Here is a 9062-nt window from a genome sequence, read left to right as displayed (position 1 = left end):
TCTAAAATGTTGTCTAAAAATATAATATTTTGTTATATTAAAAAGTATTTTCGACAGTTTTATCATTTAAAACAATTTTCATTAATGTGTTCCATTAAAAACGTTCCAATGAGTGATGTATAGGATTTTTGGAAAGTAATGCCAGATGAGTTTAACTAGGTGAGCTTACACAACCCTATTGAGGAAGGGATATTATATTTATAGCATTGAGGCTTTTTTATTTTTTTATACAGCATTGAGGCAATAATTAAAACATATAAAGTGTTGCACGTGTATATGTTGCTTATTTTGGATCTTTTTTTTCTTCCAAATTTGGCCTCTTGAAAATTAAGGTTGGACTTATTTGGTTCATAATAATTTTTTTTCCATTTTATATTAAATAAATTTGTCTACTATATCAATTCATTTAATACTTGCATGACACTTTGTCGACAGATTTAGCTCAATTATTATTCTTTTTTTTTTTTGAGTAAAATATAGTAATATTTAGCTCAATTACGTAGGGAAATATATATTAGCTTCTAGAGTAGCCCGGGCAAGGAATATGATATACTTTTTTTTCAGTACAACGAATATAATATTTATTTCATAATTTAAATACTATTTTTTCTATAATTTCAATTTTATTAATTTTTGTTTATATGCCATATGAAAATCCTAGAAATTTGTAAATTATGAACCATTTGATGAACCCTTGATAACAAATTTCAAAGACCCCAAGTCAATTGATGTCAATTCAAGGGAAAGAATTACGATTAGATTACCTTTTGATCAAGGACCAAGAGAGAAGGAGAACTAATTCCTCAATCCAAGTTCGACTACAAGCAAGATTATCAGACTTACCTAAATGTTCTTGGCATGCAACCTTGTTTCAAGAATTGTAAAAGGGTGATGATGAGGCTCTATTATCTACTGGAGAATTTTCATTCATCAAAATTACGTACTGTGTTCACTTTCCCCCTTGGAATTCGTCCTACTTAACCAAAGGGATTTAAAAAGTCCATTCTGCCCCTAACTCAAAATACTAAAACCACAAAATAAAACATATACGAATCTATTTAATTACAAAACAAAAAAATAAGGTATGTTTGCAAATTAAAAAAATGTATTAAAATTTACAAAGTTCAATCGATTCCAACTTGTAGCATAACTGAAATCACTTATAGAGCTTTTGATAAGATGTTATTGCTTGAATCCCCTCACTTGGGTTCATCTCTATTTGTATGTGAGAATTCAACGCTAACGTTCTGGTTCATATCAATAGGTTTAAAATTTTCCTACTTTAGTTAGGATTTAGTTTAGTATTTGTACTTCTAAAATATTCATTATAATTTATGTACCTAAAAAAATGAACTATTTTGATTTCTACCTTCACTACAAGAAATTTTGCCTCTACTGACAGCAAACATGTTGACGTCATTAAAATTCGTTGGTAAAAATGGTCTTTGCCGACGGGTCATTACCTCGTCGGCAATAAATATCTCTGCTGACAACATATGTATTACGCATTGTCAACATATGTATAATTAAAGCACATGCAATTCTAAAATTTTAGCCCTAAAATTTCCCCCTCCCTCTTACCACATTTTTTTTGTCCAAATTCCTCCCCCAAATCCTCAAAACCGTGTGCCACCTCTCCCTCCCTCCTCTCAAACTCTCTCATCTCCATATTTAAGATTTGTTGCTATCATACAGTTTATGGTAGCAACTGAGATGTTCTTTGGTATTAAATATTATGTGAGATATTCGATTGTATATAAGTTTAGATCTATGATATTCATTTGTCTTAAATATGGGTCGAAAGTTGGGATGTGGTATTTTTAATGGTTTATTTATAAGTTTAAATCTATAAGTTGTTAATTTTGTCTTAGATGGGGTAGTAAATGTAGGTTGGGATGCATTACTTATCTAGAATGGGGAATACTGTTCATTGCAAATTTAGATATTATGTTTGTTTCTTTGTCTTAAATGTGAGAACGAAAATCTGAGTCGAGAGGTTTGTTTTTCTTAAAATTTATAGTGATAATGTAGGTTGAGATAATTTGAAATTGATGACGAGAAATGACTTTGAATGTTAGATTTATTGTTCTATTGTGGGTTGATTTGTTTTGTGTAATGTTTGGGGTAGGATTTTTATAGATTTACATGCATGTTTTATAAATTTCTAATTGTATTCGTTTTAGTTTAGTTTTGTAGGTATTATTATTTAATTGTAGGGAAGAGTTATGATTATAAGTTTAGATGTATTGAATAGAGTAATTAACACGCAACGAAAAAATTCAGAATCAATAAGCACTCTAATGTACATTTATTTGAGTTTAAAAACATGTAATGAAACAAAATTTTAGTGAAAGGGTTTCAAGAACTACAATCTTTGATGAAATCTCTTCATACAACTTCTCTCCACGAATTATGAACTTCAAACTGCAAAAATTATTTTTTTAGAATTTTCAGAATTGATTTTGATTGCATCAATAATCTAGAAAAATTGAACTTTTATATAGTTCAATTCACCTACAAGACTTAGTTATTAATACAATTTGAATTTCAAATTGCATTATGTTATTAGCTTAGGTGTTCATTGTGGATTAATACAACAAACACTATCTAAATTTTTAATTATTGAAAAAAAACATTTTCAAACAATAATTAAATTGATTTTCATAAAATCGTTTAATTAATTCATTCCTTTGAATCCATTGAAAATGATTTATTTAAATAAATTAATTAATAAATTTAAATAATAATAATAATTTAATATCAAATACCTAAATCAATTAAACACATAAATATATAATGGAATCCATTCATGTAATTTATATAAATATTTTACTTATTTCTTAATTTCGTTTAACTTCAACTTAAATTTAAACGTTTTAGCTTGTATTGAATACAGTTATGAAACGCTATTGAATTTGCACACTTCAAATTCAAAACTCTTAATTTTTGAATTGAAACATTTCAATAATCCACTCAATTTCACTAATCAAAAGTAAATTTTACGAGCTCGTGACGACCTTTTGGACAATATAGATGCATTGAAGTTCAGATTGAAGATTAGTTGAGCAACCTTTAGACAAATTAATCAATATTCGATTAACTATCGAGGACTACCACCTATAGCTCGATGTTCAGCTGTCCTCACTGTAAGATATATTTTTGGTTAATTTTAACCTATCGGTAGTCATCTTCACAGGTTGTTCCGTATTTACAGTTGTAAGGTCAAATTAACGATTACCATGTAAATACATCTTTTCCCTTAGCTCCACTGATATCTTTGAACATTTGATTTGATTTAGTCAACTAATAAACCATAACCTCTCGATCATGAGAGGGTAGGAGGCCCCGTTGTTCAGACGCGAAATCAGAGCTTAAGAGAACAACTATTGCTAACCCTAAGTCGAGTAGGAGTGATTTCCATGCTTGCAGAACTATGTCACACTACAAGAAATACTGATTCTCCCAATTACAATTCGTCGGAAGTGTGGAAACAGTCAGAAAAGGCCTCTCCCGACGAATAAAGGGTCGTCGGGGTTTGGTCGAGAACTCATCGAGAGAGGAAACTCCCGACGCACATATAGGCATCGAGAGTTCCAGGAATTGCTTAATGCCTAATATACGGACTATCAGCAGTTCTAGAACTCCGACGCCTAATGTGTGCGTTATGTGTGTTGGGAGTTTCCTGATAACTTCCGGATCGTTTAAAGCTGGCATCAAGGAGTTCCCGAACTCCCGGTGGATTGTTTATGCGTCCGGAGTTTCGGAACTCCGACAGTTTTATTTAATTCATTAGTTGAAATATGTCATACTCGATATATTTTATTCTATCGTTTTGTAATTTTTTAAATTTGATCTGAATACCTGTACATATAATAAACAATAAAAATGACATAATTAAACCACGAAAGAATTCCAATTATTAATACAGAGTAATAAAAATTACAATATCGCAAACGAAGTCGATACTAGAGTTCATAAACATTTAATATCACAAATACATAAAAGAATATAAATGCAGAAACAAATCTTCAACAATTGTCCCCCAGCTCATCTCGAACAAATTCTATAATAAACAAAAACATTCAGAGATGTCATATTCGTATAAACTCCACAACACGTTCAAAACTTCATACGGGTGTAAATGAAATCTACCCACCCCCCTGACGAAACATGGAACCTGCCCGAAAGTAAAAAAAACACGAGTAAACAAGGATCCAAACACACTCAAAACTTTGTCCCCAAATGGGTAACCATTCTCAACTCCTTCCTCTCCCCACCAAACACATTAAACTTCGTAACTTCATAACAAACAAGAACTTAAGTTCAGCGATAGATGGGTAGTTAATGAAAACTCTATCCACCCCCTCGACAACATGAACTCCAAAACCATAAAAAACAAAAAACGAGTAAACAAGGAACCAACACACATAAAACCAAAACTTTATCTCCAATGGTTTAGGCCCAATCTCACCCCCCCCATCCCCCCCACAACATATATTTCGTACATTCTAATTACAGATCTCTAAGTTCAATAACAAGAATCATGTGTAATGAATCTAACCACACCCCCAACTGACAAAACAAACAAAAAACACATCAAAATCCAGTTGTTTGGTCCATAATTGCGGATGCCAATAATCTCTTTAATCATAAAGCTATTAAGACAATACTATTGTGGCTACCATACTGAGGATAGCAAACATATTGGACAACTAAAATGTAGTAATCATACCGTAATTCGATAGGTTCTCTCTCTTGATTGTATCATGTCTTCAATCATTTTTTTCATTTTTTCCATTTGTCTGCATGACTCTTTCATTTGTTTCTGATGTCTTCAATTCTTAATCTCGGCTGAGACTGTTTGAAATTGGCTCTAATTCCTCAATTCTCCGTCTCCATTCCTTAAAGTAGATGACGAGCTTGATTGGAGATGCTATTCTTTTTGACTTAGGATTAGGGCCCCAAACTAGGCCTTTTGAATATTCGGGTCATCTACCCAAACTGTCCACAGATTTCATCCTATGTTAGCAGTTGAGAACTTTTCTAGAGTGGGGTTGGATTGTAATTCCAACATTTGATGCCTAAGACATTTTAATTAAAATAGGTAAGAACGAGTGACTTAGTAAAAATGAAAAAAACAGGAATAGTAAAGCAAAAAATGTTACATGTACATTTTCAGCTGCCTCATTCACAAACTTTTCTACCTTTAGAAGTGTGTTTCCGCTATAATAGGTCAACACGTCCTATTTCTCGATCTTCCTTTGCTGCAATCTGCCTGAATTTGCAAGAATGACTTCAATCTACTACGTGGTCCGAACGTAATTTCTCTCCTATTCTTCTTGTTTCGTCACAAACATTTCCTACATTTCAACACAAAAAAAAAAATATTGTCAATAGTGTGAATGTATTAGTAAATGGCAGCAAATGATAAACAGCCCCTAAATATTCTACCTGAAACGCTTCACTCTCGAAACGGTCACACAAAAAGTAATCCAATCTTCTGACTCTATTTTTAAGCCAGCTAGGCAGTTGGCACATGCTTGCTGAGGATCTTACATTTTCTGTAATGTCTATACAAATATGCTCTAAAATTTTTTCAAGGAGATTTTTTTTTTTTTTTGCATATCAAATGGTTCTATACAAATGGGTTAAGTCGTTAAACTGGGGCAGATCAAGTTCGAAATGAGGCTACAAAAGAATGAAGGAAGAATTAGCATAGATTGATGTTCATGACTGTAAAAGAATAAACTTATAATTAATTACCAATAATTGCACTTTTTAGCAAATTCTATAAACTCGTTGGAACCGTCAGCAAAAGTACGACATTGTACTGGAAATGCAGATCTCACGGTGACGTCGATTAACATTTAACTAAATCGTCAAATGTTGAGATATCGGTTTATCTCCACCTCATTTATCACGATTGGTAATTCTGCCATTTTTTGGAAGGGACGTATTTTTTCCAACTCGATGTTCCGCGAATGCTCGCGTTTCCTCTGAGTGGAAGCTTAAGCTACTAATCTGGGATAAAAAATTTTAAAACGGTTTATGATGTATTTAAGTTAACAGAATAATATTTCAAAATATACTACCCTGAAGTATCACCCACAGAAGATATCGTATTGGCCTAGATATATCTCTTGGAATTTCTTTCATTAGCTTCCTGTTGCCCTATTAGGGGTTGACATATAATTATTACAAACACAAAAAGACCCAAAACAAATATTAATTTAATAATAATAGTGTACCTAGAGAAAAATAGAATTGAGTAGATACATCATTACTCATACATCGTAATCTAATTCAAATTTATTTTATCAGCATTGAACTGTTATTGGAGCAATTTTCTTCATCATCATTGTTTATGAAGTGCATGATCCGCTGTGTACAAATGGATTGGTCTTTCCATAATGTAGGATCAATGTCAACTCTACATAAGTAACCTCCTCAATGGTACTCCACCAACAATTTCTAGTAAATTTAGTTGTGCGTTTCCAACGTCGACCCCACTTCTGGTACATTCCATACTTAGTTTATTTTGGACTACTTGAACACTTTCCAATCTGCTACCATATTTGATGTCAATTCAAGTAAAAGACTTTGTTGTGCTTGGATAGCAAAGATTGAAAGGCCATCGACATTACAAAAAGTGTGAATGTTATTGATCAATTTGTATCCTAAATCCACATGTGGTCCTATTACTTTTGTTGTTATCTTTTCAAACCATTTACACTTCAAATAAGAAACACGTCTTCTGTTCGATATTGGAATCTAATACTTTGGTTTTACAATACAGTAGAAATTGTTGTCCCAACTTGCGTTCTCAACTGATCTCCCGGCCACTAGGACTTCCACTATTTTGTGTAAGCTCGACGATTATCACGTTCCAACAGTGTGAAACCTACCCCAGTAATAATGCAATCCATTGTAAGAGGGCAATCTAGAACAAAATGTCTATTGGCATAGTGAAAAGAATCATCGAAGATTATCTTCTCTCTCGAGCCGTTGTAGAACCTGATAATTTAATTATATATTAAAATGACTACAAAAATGATCATGCACTCAACATTGCCTAACAAAATGACTATGTATAACTGAGATTTGAACCAAATTGGGAAATTTATATTTATGTTTTATATATAAATCAGAGGTGGCTTTGAGCTTCCACGGCGAATTAACCTTAAAATGTTCCCTACAAAATTGGATCATTTAAATTGTTATATCAAAAAGAGTTACCCTTGAAATTTAGAAAGGAAATGTTTGAAACGTAACTTTGTGATAGTCTTTTATTTCTTTATAATTTGTTGAGAATGTACCAATGTGCAATACGTTTTTCCTCCGTGATAGCATCCGTAAAGTTGACGCCCCTAATACCTTCTTTGCTAAATATTCAAATTCACCAAATATCTCATGATTGGGAATGTTATCATCATTTCATTGCATCTCTATTGAATCTCGTTTCAAATCCCACTTAAGATATCGCGAGCAAAATTCCATGGGATTCCAATTCATTGCATATGCTTTTGCTAATGACCCTCCGGGACGTGCTTTGTTCGTACAAATTGTTTTAATGTTCGTAAACTTCTTTCAATAGGATACATCGCAACTGTAACTTACTGGACCCACCACATTTAGTTTCATATGGTAGATGAATGCTTAAGGTGTTACAATTCCATCAAAAAAGGTAGGTGGGAATATCTCCAACTTAGCAAAGTATGATTAATGATGTCCTACTTATAGGTCTATTCAAATCCCTTACACATTATTGTCTTTGCACATAAGTCGCGAAAAGAATGTACACAACTCAACAATAGCAGTGGGATACGTTCTTCGGTAGATATTGCTCGAATACCATAGGGAGTAGTCTATGAAAGGCAACACATGAACAGTCGTGTGTTTTTCAGTCCCAATATTTTTCCATCTTTTGTCATTCACACATCGTGTGATATGTTAGATACGATCCATTAAGGAAATTTCACTGATTTCAAATACTTAAAAACGAAAATCAGTTCACCATTTGTTAATGTATATGTTGGGTGTGGTTTTACAAATCTGTTATCGACCTGTATCAAGTGTAGGTCAATTTCCTTATATTTCAAATCTGGTAAGCCTAATCGAGCGTTTGTTGTATCCTTGTCCTTTCCTTCAATTATTAACAATGTGCCTACTAATTATCGGCATATGTTTTTTTCAATATGCATTACATCTAATTTATATCGTAACAATAGTTTGGACCAAATTATGGAAGTTGGAAAAAATACTTTTCTTAGTCCAGTTTAAATTCGTTTTCTTTTTTTAATCTTGGCGCATTCGATGGATGTTTACTAAAGCACAAAAAGTTTAGGTGTATTAATTTGTTGTAAGATCTCTTCTCCATTCATTACGGGACTGTGGAGGTTTACATTAAATTTTTCCATTCATGTTGTCTACTTCGACGTCATATGATTCTCTGAAGATAACGCGATGTCCGAATAAATGATATTTTCCCTCTTATCCGAAGGACGAATTATCTTTTTGGCATATTGGACATGCTTTGAATAACCTTTTTGTCTCCACCAGATAAGTCACCGTACTGGTAGGGAAGTCATTAATCGTCCATAATAAGTAGCATAAGTTGAAAAACTCCACCAGTAACATAATCATAAGTTCGCACACAAATCTGTCCATAACTCTTTCAACTCTTCAACCAACAGTTTGCAATAACATATCAATTTTCTTTTCAGGAGATTTTGGACCAGGTAATAAGTAAAAGAATGAAGAAGTTTGTTTCCTTCATGCATTCCAATGGGGCAAATTATAAGGGAATTAATAACCCAGGCCAATACTATAAAGAAGTTGCTCATATTTCAAACGAATTGAGCATTTGAAGCCTAATCCCAAACAACATTTCGGGGATATAAGTGAAATGAGAAAATTCACAATCAAAATTTTCCACCCTATGCATCAGCTGGATGTTTGCAATAATCCTCCATTTCAACTTGCTTATCTTTATGCATCTCATGTCAGATAGCGCCTTCTTTTGATGCAAACATCGTTTTAATCTCGGTATCAATGAAAAAATA

Source organism: Benincasa hispida, unplaced genomic scaffold (assembly GCF_009727055.1).
Source record: "Benincasa hispida cultivar B227 unplaced genomic scaffold, ASM972705v1 Contig393, whole genome shotgun sequence".
NCBI classification, from domain to species: Eukaryota; Viridiplantae; Streptophyta; class Magnoliopsida; order Cucurbitales; family Cucurbitaceae; genus Benincasa; species Benincasa hispida.
This window is presented reverse-complemented; position numbering follows the sequence as displayed.